The sequence below is a fragment of the Sceloporus occidentalis genome, unplaced genomic scaffold (assembly GCF_023333645.1).
Source record: "Sceloporus occidentalis isolate IW3139 unplaced genomic scaffold, rSceOcc1.0.p SCAF_119, whole genome shotgun sequence".
In the NCBI taxonomy this organism is placed as follows: domain Eukaryota; kingdom Metazoa; phylum Chordata; class Lepidosauria; order Squamata; family Phrynosomatidae; genus Sceloporus; species Sceloporus occidentalis.
The window spans coordinates 2,618,468-2,634,981 of record NW_028317099.1 but is presented as its reverse complement, the minus strand read 5'-3'; the positions used below and the strand labels follow the sequence as shown (position 1 = coordinate 2,634,981).

Below are 16,514 nucleotides of genomic sequence, written 5' to 3'. Positions count from 1 at the left end.
CTCAAATGATAAGGTGAGTTTATTTCACGCAGGCAACGTTTCGACACACAAGGCTTGAGAAAGACCTTTGCGTCGAAACGTTGCCTGCGTGAAATAAACTCACCTTATCATTTGCTGAGCCTCTGCTTCTTTATTTTGGATATATACATTTAATAACATCTCTAATATACCAGGAAAATTTACCTTATAAGATGTGACTATAGATTAAGTAATTGATTTTGTGAATCATAAAAGTTATCATAGCAGTGATAAAGATATGTATATTTGGTTCACATAACAAAACATTCAAATATTTTATTGTGTTCCCTTATTTTTCTACTTTCTCAGCCCACCCTCTGGAAATATATCAGTGGTAAAGAAAACAGTTGACAAGTTGTTGAAGGGATATGACATCCGTCTGCGCCCAGACTTTGGAGGTGAGTTTGTACTAAAACCTATAAAACTACTATATGATAAATAAAGGTTTCTTGACTAAGACATGGCTATAAAATGTGTCAGGTGTATATGTGGAGGATGATAAGATTGTTTACAAATGTTTCCTTTAAGGTGTATGGCTGTAACAAAGAACAGCTTAATAAACATCTGCGCATTATAATGAACCATTTTTAGGATTTCAAATAATTAAATAGAACAAAAGAAAGAAATGACATTATAGATGGCATTCAAAGGAAAACTGTATAGGGGAATAAGGGATATATTTAGTCATAAAGAAAAATAAATATTCTTCTAACACCATAGCAAAGCATGTGCTTATTTCCCACAGGGTTGATCTCAAAAGTCATGCAGGACTGCATGTATGTTAACCACTTCAGGACTGGAGGGGGGGTTTACCATGTTTGCAATAAATGCCCACTAGCTCATATAGTGTACCCACATGCATTATATATATATTTTGTACAGCACAAGTAGTGCTTTCTTTTGAAATAATAATTATGTATATATAAGCCATCATTTAGTATGAAAATATCTAAAAATGTGGGGATAAAAAAGGAAATATTTTCACAGTTTCACCGTTAAAAACTATATACCGTATTTGCTCGATTATAAGACAAGGTTTTTTCCAGAGCAAATGCTCTGAAAAATACCCCTCGTCTTATAATCGAGGTCGTCTTATAATCAGACCTCATTCTGCTGGGGCCAGGCTGCTTACCGTACTTTGGTCGCGAGCAGCGTCGCTGCTACTAGCAGCAGGAGAACAGGAAGCTAGCACAGTCCTCACAAAACTCCTTCCTCTGGGGGCGGGGCCAGAGAATTTGCTCGCACAGCCGGGCCCCTGCAGAAGTCTGTGAGTGGGAGATCTGCAGTTCAGGTAAGGGGGTGGGGGAGGGTTTTTGAGCAAGTATGTGTGATTAATGGAATGAATGAGTATTTAAATGTTTGTGAATGAGTGTGTGTGATAGCATGGGTGTGTAAGGGGGCATAGGGAGGCTGTAATCACACTACTATCATCCCCAGGTTCCAGCATGTACTGGCTGCCTTGGCTTGATAGGAGTGTGATTGCTGTTAGCAGTTATATATATATATATACCTCCAGAAATGCATTTTAACCCCCTGTATGCCACTCAGTCCCATGATATGCCTTTTAACCCCCTATATACCAGAGTGGCATATAGGGGTATAAGGCATATCATGGGGCAGAGGGGCATATAGGAGGGTATAAGACATTTCTGGAGGCAGAGTGGCATATAGAGGGTTAAAAGGCACATCATGGGGCAGAGTGGCAAATAGGGGGGTATAAGGCATTTCTGGGGGCAGAGTGGCAAGCCTGGGGGCAGATGTGCATAACTGGGGGGGGGGCAGGTTGGCAAATAAAAGGAAATAAAAAATATATTTTTTTCTCAATCATAGATTTTATTAAATATGAAAATTAGTTTACATGAATTAATATTTACTAGTAAAACTTTTTTCCTATAGGGTAGTCTTATATTCAGGCTTTTTGTTTTTTTCCTAAATTAATATTTTGATTTTGGGGGGTCGTCTTATAATCAGGGTTACGGTATAACCAATGGAAAAAACCCTCCAAAAGTGTATTTAGGTATTTGTCCTGTTTTTGGAAACAACACATTTGCCTGGTATTTTAATTTATTTTGGTACTTACAGGGTTAACTATGAATGACGTGCATCACTGTTTCTAAGCGAGATTTTTTTTAAAATGTGGTATGCTGGGAGTTACACCCCAATAGAGGCCAGAAAAAGAAAAACTGCTAAACAAAAGTCTATCTGAAAGTTGACATTCCAAAGTATTTTACTAGGGGCATTTTAACACTTTTGATTTAACCATTTTAGTGCCAGTCTGTCCTAAACATTGCAGTAAAATTAAATTTTTTCATTTTTAACCAACCCATTCTATCCAAACAGCATTGACAAGCTTGTGGGGACAATTTTTAACCCCTGGAATGCCGCGATTGTGTCATACACAAGGGAAGGGATTAAAAGTGCATGATCGCTCTTAATGGACCAATCGGGCAGCAGGGGAGACCTAAGAAACCTTTCCCACTGTCCCTGAAGCTGCATCTGATCCCAAACTTTCACCTACTGAAATATCTCCATTTGTGAACACTAAATCCAATATGGCCGCCTTACGAGTTGGCTCCTTAACTACTTGTTTTAAAGATAATCCCAGCATGGAGTTCAGAATATCTGCACTCCGGACACAACCAGCTGCTTTGGTTTTCCAGTTCACATGAGGGAGATTTAAAGTCACCCATGATTATAACATCCCCCTTCACTGTCATTTTAGCTACTTCCTCCACTAGTAGATTATCTAGTTCACTCTATTTGTCCTGGGGGTCTATAAATCACACCTACATGAGTTACTTTACTTTTGCCAAATTGTAATGTAACCCAAGCAGACTCTATTCTCCTTACCAATTTGTGTGGTAAAATAGATTTTATGTTATTTTTCTAGGGCTGCAACTAACGATAATTTTAATAATCGATTAGTTGGCCGATTATTTCTTCGATTAATCGGATAACAAAAAATGCAAATTTTTTTAATTTAAAATAATGTAATAAAAAACGTACAATTTACACCTTCATCTCTTTATCGCAATGGCATTTCTCTATTCACCTTCTTATTTTACTGACATAATAATAAAAGCTACAAGAACCCAAACACAGTGTTTCTCAAACTAGGTTTTAATACAAAGTTATTAGTAAGTATTAATTCATATGTTAACTATTTTTCATATGTAATAAAAACTATGAGAAAAAAGCCTTGTTTATATTTTCCTTTACTTATCAAACTGCCCCCAGTTATGCACATCTGACCCCCAGCTTGCCACTCTGCCCCCAGATATGCCTTATACCTCCTATATGCCAGAGATTCCACTGTGCCCCCTGATATGCCACTGTGCCCCCTGTGACAGAACCCTCCATCACTGGGGTCCCTGGAGAGGCCTGAGAGCCAGCCTCCTCCCTATCGACTATGGGCCCAGGCCTTGTAGAGACTTCTGTGTGTGGATACAGGGGTTCAGTCTGCTGATGTACCCCATGTTTTAGCACTCAGAGTCTCAGAACTGTAACGTCAGCTGGACATCCTGTGGTAGGAAGAAGGCTGATTATCTGTACATTGTTAATTGTATAGGTGTGAAGTGTTTCCCCTGTTATTGTGTGAGTTAGCCCTTGTCTTAAGACCCCCTGTAGGTATGACTTGGTGTCACTGCTGCATACCTAATTATCCATTACATAACAGGTAGCTGTTAATCTTGTGAGCTCCTGTTATCCCTGTGTCGTGGCCATTGTCTGTCTCAAGCCAATTATATGTCTATCGTCATTCCACGTCTACGTCCCCAGTTAATGTCATTATTTATGTCTCGTGTCATCCTGTCCTTCCCCCAGATATTGTGTTGCAGGATTTGATCTAATTACTTCCTTCCTGACATGGTAATTGGATCATGTGATATTTGTCTTGCCCCTTTTCTACTTGTGTATATATAGTTCTGTATTTGGCTTTAATAAATGAGTCCTGTTTTCACCTCAACATGAGTGTTGCCTGATGTTTGGGGTGGGCTGTAGCCACACTGTGTAGCTAAGCTTCGGATAGCCACAGTGCCAATGCGGCTTCGGTGCAGCGACGTTCCTCCTTCTATCTACAACGCTGGTTCTGCCTGGTGCTGAAGGGGTTACTTGTTGGTGTACCGGCAGGAGGAAGCAACGTTTGGCGGGAGTACCCAGTCGGGGTACAGGTCGGTCCCGTCACACCCCCAATATGCCTTATACTCCTTATATGCCAGTGATATGCAACTGGGCTCCCTGATATACCTTTTACCCCCAGATATGTCTTATGCCCCCCCGATATGCCTAATATCGATATGCCTTGTACCCCCTATGTGCCCCCTGATATGCCACTGTGCCCTTATATGCCTTATACTCCTTATATGCCAGTGATATGCAACTGAGCCCCCTGATATACCTTTTATCCCCAGATATGTCTTATGTCCGCCTGATATGCCTAATATCGATATACCCCCTATATGCCACTGTGCCCCCTGATATGCCTTATAACTTCCAATATGCTACTCGCCCCATTTATGCCTTATACCTCCCTATATGCCACTGTGCAGCCTGATATGCCACTCCGCCCCCCAATAAATGCCCTGCACCACCCTGAAATTCATTATACTCCCTGATTCACCACTCTGCCTCCCCCACATAGTAACATAGTTCATAAGGTTGAAAAAAGACCAAAGTCCATCAAGTTCAACCTATATACATATTGTGTCCCTACTGTGTTGATCCACTCTGAAATTCATTATACCCCCTATACACCACTCTACCTCCCCTATACACCACTCTAACTCCCACAGATATGCCATTCTGCCTCCCTGAAATTGATTACACCTCCATACACCATCTGCTACCCTGAAATTCATTATACCCCCCATACACCACTATAAATCACCCATACACCACTCTGCCTCCTCCCCTTCCCATATACCACTCTGCCTCATCCCCCCTCCCATACACCACTCTGCCTCCTCCCCCTCCCATATACCACTCTGCCTCCTCCCCCCTCCCATACACCACTCTGCCTCCTCCCCCCTTCCATAAACCGCTCTGCCTCCTCCCCCCTCCCATACACCGCTCTGCCTCCTCCCCCCTCCCATACACCGCTCTGCCTCCTCCCCCCTCCCATACACCGCTCTGCCTCCTCCCCCCTCCCATACACCGCTCTGCCTCCTCCCCCTCCCATACACCACTCTGCCTCTCTCCCCCTCCCATATACCACTCTGCCTCTCTCCCCCTCCCATATACCACTCTGCCTCCTCCCCCCTCCCATACACCACTCTGCCTCTCTCCCCCTCCCATATACCACTCTGCCTCCTCCCCCCTCCCATACACCACTCTGCCTCCTCCCCCTCCCATACACCACTCTGCCTTTCTCCCCCTCCCATACACCACTCTGCCTCCTCCCCCTCCCATACACCACTCTGCCTTTCTCCCCCTCCCATACACCACTCTGCCTCTCTCCTGACTCCCTGGTGTTTTATGAACCTCCGTTACTGACAGGCACTTTCACTGCAGCTTCATAGAAGCCTCAGCGTAAGTGAAGGGGAGTAACGGAGGCTGTCTGTGCACATCGCGCAGACCCCCACCAGCTGACAGAGAGGATGATCCTCTGCAGGAGACCTCGATTCTCTGTCAGCCGGTGGGGGTCTGCACAATGTGCACAGACAGCCTCCGTTACTCCCCTTCAATTACGCTGGGGCTTCTACATCATGTGATGCTGCCACTGCATCGTAGGAGCAGAAGTGGATGGGAGAGGCGGAAGTTGTCTGTGCGCATCACACGAAGACACCCACCGGCTGACAGTGAGGGGAATCCAGGTCCCCTGCAGCGTTGTGGGGGATCTGGATTCTAGTGTTATAATCCGATCTCTGTTTGAGGTCGGATTATATAAGGAGAGGAGTTTTTCAAAGCATTTTCTCTGAAAAAAAACCTTTTTATAATCGATAAAAATCGATTCGACTAATCGATAATGAAAATCGTCAACGAGAAGTTGTGCTTCACTCGGCAATCTCCGGTTCAAACCCAGAGAGTTCTCAGGTATGTCAATGAGAGAGCTCTCATTGAGAGCTTTTTGTTTATTTTTCACGTATAGGGGCATATAGGGGGTTTTCTATATAAAGAGTACCCCGGTATTGATATGTCCCAGTCATTTTTCTCATTAAACCTTGTCTCAGTAACAGCCACAATATCAACATTCTCAGTTGCCACAACTGTTACAAGTTCGTGGATCTTATTCCCTAAACTGCGAGCATTTGCAGACATGACCTTAAGCTTGTCATTTTAACCCCTTGACTGCTAACGACGGCATGGTGCCGTCGTTAGCAGTCCCAGTCAGGTGCTAACGACGGCACCATGCCGTCGCTACCACTACCCTACCTTTATGGAGGTCTGTGGACCCCCATTACCACCTACCCCGGCGATCTGCCCCTCATATTAAAGGGCATCACTGGGACCACCCGATCCGGCCGGTGACGTCGCACGTAATGACGCGATGACGTCACCGCGCAACTTTATTAATAACTGACAATTGTCAGTTAAAGTGGTATGGGGGCATGCTGCTTAGATGCCTGTATCTCAGGCATCTAAGCAGCTACAGACCCCCAAAATATACAGTTAGAAAGGTAATCGCCTCACCTTTCCAATGGTATATGCTTGTGAAAAAAGAATGAAACGTATTAAGTTAAAAAAATAAAAATATACAAAAAAGTAAAAAAAATGATTTGGGGGTCTCTAAAGGCAGATAAATAAAGATCAAAATTGCCTAGAGACCCCCTAATTAAATTATCTAAACATAAACATTTAAAAAAAAATGAACAAACTGGATGTTGAAAACAAACAGCAGAGAAAAAAACTTCTACATACTTGTTTCACACAGAGATTGGTATGTCTATTGTAATAGTATTAAACCTTATTTTTACTGATGGCTACGTAGTATCTTGTGTACAGCTTTCAATAGCATTTTTTTTACCCAACATACATCTGTTTGAACTCCGCTTACAGACCCTAGCTGATCACCTGGGCACATGTAGATGTATTGTGCCCTATTGGTGGCCATACTTTGCTGTACTGTAGTGTGTATCCACCTTGTCAGTAATTTTATGTGGATATACTTTATCCCTTTATATAGTAATGTGCCTTTTATTGTATGCTTTTTGTAAATAAGACCTTTCCCTGTCACTACGCCTCAATAAATTTGGTTCGTTGGTATACTCTCCAGTGGCACGGAGAGGAGTTCTTTAACTTGCAATCGTGTTTTCAGCTGCCACAGGCAGCTTCAGGAAAGGGGGTTGAGTGTTGATTCCCCCTGCTGCCTGATCGCTCCATGAGAGCGACAGTGCAGCGTTAACCCCTTCAATGCCGCAATTTATGAGTTAAAAACGCAATAAAATAATTTCCCTGTGAAGTTTGGCAGACATCAGTGAAGAAATAGCTGCCTGAAAACTGTCAAAATTACCCTAGTTGAACACCTTGACTTGGCTACTGTTCATATACTTTTATGGGGTAATTTACAGTGGGGGGCTTCCAAAATGTCCCAAATGGGATATGGGCCCAGTAAACCAATTTCTGAAAATTCCAAATTTGAAAACTAAAATGCACATGTTCCAGTTTTGCCGTCATAGCTACCTCAAAAAATGCATGAACCATGCATTTTTTTCTGCAGTTGCACATATTCTATACAAAATATAATATGAAATCTAAAGCAACATTGCAACATATGCAAAAAAATATAAAAATACCTCAAAATTTGGCAGCAATTGGCAATAAAATCGCTGTTTGAAAAGTGTCAAAATGACCCCAGTTGTACACCTTGACTTATGTACTGTTCATAAACATATAATTTTGGGGGGATAATCAGTATTTGTGACAACTATTGCAGTTATTAGCCTACCATGCCAAATTTGAAAAAAAATTACATTTTAAAAACGTGATGCATGCCTTGCAATATTTGCCCTATATTGGTCAAAATAGATGAAAATCCTGGCCATATTGAGTGGTTTCCAAATCAGGACAAGTTAATGAATATATTTTGGATAATGTTTTCCCATTGGTTCAATGTGTGTACAATTTGTATGTATACATTTTGTATGTATTGTCCCCCACTTTTTCCAGTTTATTTCAAACAAAACAATGTACTACCCAGCTTAATATGGTTTCAAATGAAAGTCCTACATAGCAACATAGCAAAAACACAAAAACCGCTCTGGTCTTTTAGCGACACCTTAGTATCAAAATCCCGGTCCTGAAGAGGTTAATGAAAATGCTGCATTTAGAGCAGGGGCCCTAGTATCCACATACAGTATTGTGTTTGCAAGTATTGGTACTTCCCTTCTATCAATAAGACACTCCTCTAGGAGTACATCATGGCGTACACTTCGATAGTATGTTGACAAATGGATAAACCTTACCATACCCCTGGGTGGAGATAACTAAAATACCGTATTTGCTCGACAAGGTTTTTTTTCAGAGCAAATCGTCTTATATTCGAGGTCATCTTCTAACCAGACCTCAAATAGAGGTCTGACTACAAGACTAAGATCCAGATCCCCCGCAGCGCTGTAGGGGACCCAAATCTTTCTCTCTGGCAGTCGGTGGACGTCGGTGCGATGCGCACCGACATCCTCCTCTACAGCCGGCAATTCATTTGGGGCTTCTATGACGGAGCGCCGGCATCACATGACCTCCTGGTGCTCATTCATAGAAGCCCCGGCAGAAGTGCCGGCTGCAGCAGCGGAGGTTGTCTGTGCACATCGTACAGACCTCCACCAGGTGCCTCACTAGACACCAAGGAATCTGAAGCATGGAGGACAAGTCTAAGGAAACTACACTGAATGGATATAAGAAATGTTCAGTAATAATTTCATTCCCAATTTAGTTCACCGGTATTAGCTGCCTGGTCAGGCTGAAATGGGTTCCAGGCGAACGGGTGGTTGGGCCGTATAATATCCACCATGGTGTACCTGAAGGGACGAGTCCATCACAAGTGGCATATGGGGGGTGTATAAGGGCTTTCTGGAGGCTGAGGGGGTTAAAAGGAATATAAGGGAGGCAGAGTTGCATACAGGGGTTAAAATGAATATCAGGGAGGCAGCGTGGCATATAGGGGATTAAAAGGAATATCAGAGAGGCAGAGTGGCATATAGGGTGGTTAAAAGGCATATCTGGGAGGCAGAGTGGCATATAAGGCATATCCGGGGGCCAGATGTGCATAACTGGGGGCAGGTTGGCAAATAAAAGGAAATAGAAACATAGTTTTTATTAAATATGAAAAAATTGTTTACATGTGAATATTTACTAGTAAAACTTTTTTCTTATAGGGTAGTATTATATTTAAGCTTTTTCTTTTTTTCCTAAATATTCAAATTTTGGGGGGTCGTTTTGTGATCAGGGTCGTCTTATAATCGAGCAAATACGGTACTTGTTAAACTTAATCAAATGTAATATTTATACCAATATAATTTAAACCTGGGTGTACGTGAATGTTACCAGTTATAGAAGTCCAATTTCAATATGCTGCACACTTTCCTATGCGTGATATCTATTTTTGCAGCCAGCTGTGTCCCTTTTTTAATGATTCAATATTAATGTATTCTGTATCGAGTTAATGATTTGATTCAATTTGTAACAATTTCAACACCATTTTCTTACATTTGATGTATGTGATATGCAATTCCATTTCTAAGTTAATCGTGTTTGTTACAATTATCTACACAACAGAGAATGTATATTGACAAGTTTTCCTGGTTATACTTTAATAATTTTACACATGCCATTTTAAACACTTGTTTCTATGTGACTATAGGGACTGTACAGCTGTTTACAGTACCCGTGTATTTCATTTTTGGGAAAACTGTATTCTCCATTGCTTCTCTGGTCCTGGGTAAAGGATGAGTATGTTTTTGATCTGGTGTTTGATAGTATAAAGATGCACGTGTTCTTGTGTTAAGGGTCTCTTGATACAAAACACTAGTATGTTGATTTAAATAGAGAAATTTATTGTGGAAAAATACTTGGTGTATTTTTTCATTGATACACACACGTACTGTACATGCACACACATGCATTACATTTATATAGTGCCAGCAAATTGTGTAGCACTGTTACAATCAGTGGAATAATGTTAACCCCTTGATGACAATTGATGGTCTGGGCACGGCATGCAGAAACATTAATTTAACGACAATTGATATGCCAGGACCGTCATGGCTTTAAATGGGTGTAGAAAGCGATCTATGTCCATGTCAAGGCATGTCTGGCCCCTTCCCGGGGCGTCAAGGTCCGCCATATACTGTATGGCGGCGGATGCCTGTTTAAGAAAATGTTAAGACAGTGATCAAAGATGGTGTAGATGAAATGCCTTGATAGCGAGGCATTCAGTGTTCAGTGACACCAAACACCCACCCCAGGACTCGTAAGATGTAGTGTGTCCTTTCAAAAATAAATACCATAAGTCTTTAAAGTGGGGGTGCGGCCTATATTCGGGGTCTAGCGCAGGAATGCGCAATTCGTATGGCCCTACGCCGGACATGCAGTTCCGAGCGCCGGGCAGGCAGCAGGGTTAGGATTAGGGCTGAAACCACAAATCGATAAAATCGATAGTAATCGATTAAGAAAATCATTGTCAACGATTTTCATAATCGATTAGTTGAATCGATTTTTAAAATGATTTTTTTCGAGCAAATGCTCTGAAAAACTCCCCTCCTTCTATAATCCGACCTCAAATAGAGATCGGATTATAACACTAGAATCCAGACTCCCCACAAAGCTGCAGGAGACCTGGATCCTCTCTGCCACCCGGTGAGAGTCTGTGCAAAACGCGCAGACATCCTCCGCTTCTCCCCTCCACTTCCGCTTCTCCCCTCCACTTCTGCTGGGGCTTCTATTACTGAACGACGGCATCACGTGACCTTCCGGTGCGGCTTCCATCATGGTAGCCCCAATGGAAGTGGATGGGAGAAGCTGAGGCTGTCTGCGCGCATAGAACAGACCCCCACCGGCTGCCGGAGAGGATCCAGGTCCCCTGCAGCGGGATCTATTAATTATGTGCATTCTTTAATTTGTGTTTTTTATATTTGGATTGCTGTAATATACGATTTATTGTTTGTATTGTCCATATATTTATATTGTATTGTGTATTATCTATTATCTAAAGCAGAAATTTTATGCCTATTTTAGCACTGTCAGTTTTTCTTATATCAGGGGGCACAGTGGCATAAAGGGGCTATAAGGCATATCAGGGGGCACAGTGGGATATCGGAGGTGTAAGGCATATCAGGGGGCATGGTGGCATATATAAGGCATATGGGAGCACAGTGGCATATCGGGGGTGGAAGGCATATCAGGAGGCATGGTGGCATATAGCGGGTATAAGGCATATCGGGGCACAGTGGCATATTGAGGTAAAGGGCATATCAGTGACATATTGGGTATAAGGCATATAGGGGGCTATAAGGCATATCGGGGCACAGTGGCATATAGGGGCACAGTGTCATATTGGGGGTGTAAGGCATATCAGGGGGCATGGTGGCATATAGGGGGGTGTAAGGCATATCGGGGCACAGTGGCATATCAGGGGGGCACACTGGCATATAGGGGGCTATTAGGCATATCGGGGCTGAGTGGCATGTAGGAGGTATAAGGCATATTGGGGGGCACAGTGGCATCTCTGGTACATAGGAGGTATAAGGCATAAATGGGGCAGAGTTGCAAGCTGGGGGTGAGATGTGCATAACTGGGGGGGCAGGTTGGCAAATAAAAGAAAATATCAACAAGAGGCATTTTTGTCATAGTTTTTATTAAATATGAAAAAGTAGTTTACATGAATTAATATTTACTAGTAAAACTTTTTTGGTATTAAAACTTAGAGAAATAGTGTGTTTGGGTTCCATTAAAATATAGCTTTATTATTATGTCAGTGTTAATGTCACATCTTAATGTAAGTTATATGTTTTTATTTTAAATAAACAAAAAATTTGCATATTGATTTTTTTTTATCCGATTAATCGAAAAAATAACCGGCCAACTAATCGATTATGATTATGAAAATCTCTGATATGCTGAGACAGCCTCCCCTGCCAGCACTTTCCACGGGGGGAGTGCCGGCACGGGAGATTATCTAAGCGCATCACACAAACAACCTCCGCTGCCGGCACGTCTGCTCGATGTGTTTTAACAATCTCCCTTGCCGGGACTTCTCAGCGGAAGTTGTCTACGCGTATTGCGCAGATGTCCCCCGCCAGCCCCGCAAGACACCCGGGAGTCTGCTTTGGTAAGTCTAGGTAAGTCAGAGTGGCAGCATATCTGGGGGAACAGAGTGGCAGCATATCTGGGGGAACAGAGTGGCAGCATATCTGGGGTGGGCCGAGTGGCAGCATATCTATTCCAAAGAATTCAACCATGCAAGTCAATGGACCCCAGCTTTCTAATCATAATGTGATTAATAAAAAAAAAAAGAAAAAAAAAATTATGACTAGTTCCAATTTTCCACAATTCAAAATTTCCAAATGTGGTCTTTTAGCCCCCAAACAACCCGACAAACCCATGCATGGGGATATCACTGTATTATTATTATTAGTATTATTATACTTTATTTATAAAGCGCCGACAGATTCCGCAGCGCTGTACAAGGTAAAAATTTTAGATAACGTCACGCACAAAATGACAAGCAATTGACATACAGATACAAGAGGAATGGAGGGCCCTGTTCCTGCAGGAACTTACATTCTAGGTGGATAATGATAAGAAACAAGAGGTGAGGACTGCGTGGTAGTGAATGATGTTAATGTAGGGGGAGATTGTGTCAGTGGTAGGCTTCCCTGAAGAGAAAAGTTTTTAGGGAGCGTTTGAAGGCAGGTAGAGTTGGTGAGAGTCAGACAGCACGGGGAAGAGAGTTCCAGAGGGTTGGTGCTAGGCGAGAGAAGTCCTGTAGGCGGGCGTGGGAGGAGGTGATAAGTGAAGATGCAAGGAGCAGGTCATTGTTGGATCTTAGAGGGCAGGCTGGAGTATATTTGCTGATGAGGGAGGATAGGTAGAGGGGAGCGATGTTAGTGAGAGCTTTGTAGGATAGAGTGAGTATTTTGAATTTAATTCTGCCACGGATGGGGAGCCAGTGGAGGGACTCGCAGAGAGGTGCGGCAGATGCAGAGCACCGGGTGAGATAGATTAGCCGGGCAGATACATTAAGCACAGATTGAAGAGGGGATAGTCGGAAGAGAGGGAGGCCGGTAAGTAGGTTGTTGCAGTAGTCTAGACGGGCGATTATGAGGGAGTGGATTAGTTGTTTTGTGGTGCTGGCAGTCAGGAAAGAACAAATTTTGGAAATGTTACGCAGGGCCTGTTAATTCATACCTAAATAAAATGTGTGTGGTGAAAAAATTAGTTACATAGTACACAAGGTTGAACCCTTCTATCTAACCATCCTACTCTTGATTCAAAAGAAGGCAAAACCCTAAGTAAGCTATTGGATTTCTCTTTGGTTCAAGAAGCTCTAAAATATTATTTCTATTTAAAGCCCTGTATGCCATGCCTTTCTAAAAAAAAAAATATCCAGACCCCTTTTGAAGGCATCTGATGTATTTGATAACACCACCTCCCTTGGCAGTGAATTCCATACCTTTATTGCCGTTACTGTAAATAATCTTTCTTTGTCGTCTATTAAATCTCCGCTCTTCCAATCTCAGAGGGTGACCTCTTATTCTTTATGCATTTCTGTTAATGAACAGGTCACGGTGTCATACCTACCTGTCCGGCCGGGGTCCCACGGCGTTCCTCGCGCACGTCCCCCTCGTGTACTGACGCACAGCAGGCACGCCTCCCAGCCACTGACAGCCCTGATCGGGCTGCCGCAGCATATCAGCAGCAATCGAAAGAAACGATCCGCCGCTACATGCTCGCGGCACCCGACCAGTGCCTCTTCTGCCTGTGTGGCGCTTCCGCGTCGCTCGCGGCGGCAACACAAGCAGAGAGGACTTTGTGGTTGAGCCGCCGCTGCATGTCCACGGAGGCTGTTTACATTACCTCCCCTGCCATCGCGACGACGCTAAGACGTCATCCTACCTGCTCTCCCGCCATTGGCTCTATTTAAACTTCCTGGTCCTATGTTTCCTTGCCCGTTCAACGAGTCCATGTTATTGTTCTCAGGGTGTTTGTGTTGCTCTTGCTTTCTGATTGATATCCACGTGTACCAGACCTCGGCTTTCGTTCTTCTGACCTTGATCCTGCGCTGCCCGTCCCGACCTCGGCTATTGTTCTTTGACTTTGTTCCTGTGCTGCCTGCCCCGACCCCGGCTTGTTTATCGGATATTCTCGCCATTCCTGCATCATGGGTCCATCACCTGTGGTGCCTGATCCGACATAACATATTGAACGGGCCATACCATGGACCCCGCGGAAATGGCTAACGTCCTCTCCCGCCAGGACCTTCAGGACCAGCTTCTTACAGTCCTTATCCAGGAAAATGGACACCATGACTGACTTGCTACGGTCTCTGGCTGTCGCTCCCTCTGCCAGACCGTCTTTCTTACCTAGGGATCCCAGCCCAGAGGAAGGAGGTGCTACCGCTCGCTTGCCTATCCCGGACAAATATGCTGGGGATCCTAAAGAATGCAGGGGGTTCCCAAACCAATGTTTGCTGCATTTCCGCAACCATCCACGGGCGTTTTGTACCTCCTCCAAACGGGTGTCCTTCATCATCTCACTGTTGAAGGGTGAGGCACTGCTGTGGGCCTCTCCCCTTATTGATCCGACCTGATGGATGACTGCCCAGCTTTCATGGCAGCTTTGCGTTCAGTCTTCGATATGCAAGGCCGCAAAGAAACAGCGGAGACCTCCTTGTTGGAGCTACAACAGGGACATAAGACTCTCTAGCCCAATATACAGTGGAATTCCGTACTCTGGCCTGTGAACTCCAGTGGGATCAAGGCGCCCTCCGAGCCGCTTATCGGAAGGGTCTCAGTGACAAGATCAAGGATGTGCTGTTGTTCCACGACCCCCCATCTGACCTGGAGGACTTTATCACCCTCTGTTTGCGCGTGGACAAGCGCATTCAGGAGAGACACTTGGAGAAAGACAAAGGCAGGCGATATCGGCCGTTTACCTCCCATAGCAGTCCTCATTCTCCACCTACCACACCTAGCCATCCCTCCGAGGAACCCATGGAGATCAGCACTATACGTCACCTCACCGAAGCGGAAAAGACACGAAGGAGGAATCAAGGTCTCTGTTTCTACTGCGGTCAAGCGGATCACCTCCTACGTACATGCCCGCAACGTCTGGGAAACGAAAGAGCTAAGGGACCAAAGGAGGAGAACCCCTAAGCATTAAGAACATTTCTCCTCCCCAACACATGTTGATACCCGTCTCGCTTAGGTGGCTAGACCACTCCGTGGTCACCCACGCTTTCATAGACTCCGGGGCGGCTGGAGTGTTTCTGGACGAACAATGGGCCGTACGACACGGGCTACCGCTACGTCCCAAAAAGACTCCTTCTGTGGTGACGGCTGTCGACGGTAGTCTCTTAGGTCGGGTAGTGGTCACCCAAGAGACCAGTCCGCTTACTATGTGCATTGGGGCAACCCACAGAGAAACCATCACGTTCGAACTCATACAGTCACCTCATGCCCCCTTGATACTGGGGTTCACCTGGCTAAGGCTGCACAACCCACGCATTGACTGGGACAAAGGCGAGATACTTGCATGGAGTCCTTCTTGTCACCGCCTTTGTTCTCTACCTTGCACACGGGTGAACCTCGTTCTGGAGATCAAGCCTACAGACCCCAAGCTTCTAGTGCCGAAACATTATTGGGACTTTCTGGATGTATTTTCCAAGAGACAGGCAGAACGCCTCCCCCCTCACAGACCCTACGACTGTGCCATAGACTTGTTGCCGGGTACCATGCCACCACGAGGACGCACATATCCCCTGTCGGAGCCGGAAAATGAGGCCCTTGAATTATACATCAAAGAGAGCCTGGAGAAGGGCTTCATCCGACCCTCTTCCTCACCAGCAGGGGCTGGATTCTTTTTTGTCTCCAAGAAGGAGGGCTCTCTTCGGCCATGCATAGACTACAGGGGACTAAATCGCATTACCGTAAAAAAACGGTATCCTCTTCCGTTAATCACGGAGATCTATGACAGATTGAAGGGGGCTACGGTTTTCACCAAGCTTGACCTAAGAGGGGCATACAACCTAGTACGTGTAAAGGAAAACGACGAATGGAAGACCACCTTCAATACGAGATATGGTCATTATGAGTACAGGGTGATGCCTTTCGGCCTCTGTAATGCCCCTGCCGTGTTTCAAACCTTCGTTAATGACGTGTTCCGAGACATGTTGCTCTCCCACGTGGTCGTCTATCTCGACGATATCCTTGTATACTCACCTGACGTCAAAACCCATCGTATACATCTACGTTCTGTTCTGCAAAGACTGCGTGAGAATGGTCTCTATGCCAAAGCCGAGAAATGCGACTTCGAAAAGAACATCATTCCATTCCTCGGGTACATCA

General features: G+C 44.4%; 1 protein-coding gene across 1 annotated transcript in view; it reads left to right on the top strand.

Annotated features, from left to right (window-relative positions):
* Positions 1–334: 334 nt before the first annotated feature.
* The window catches only part of LOC149282332 (gamma-aminobutyric acid receptor subunit beta-4-like), a 168,492-nt gene continuing 152,312 nt past the window's right edge, over positions 335–16,514 (top strand). Inside the window, exon 1 of the mRNA XM_089498346.1 lies at positions 335–416. The gene's annotated coding sequence lies outside the window, so the exon portion shown is untranslated. The remainder of the gene's footprint in view (positions 417–16,514) is intronic.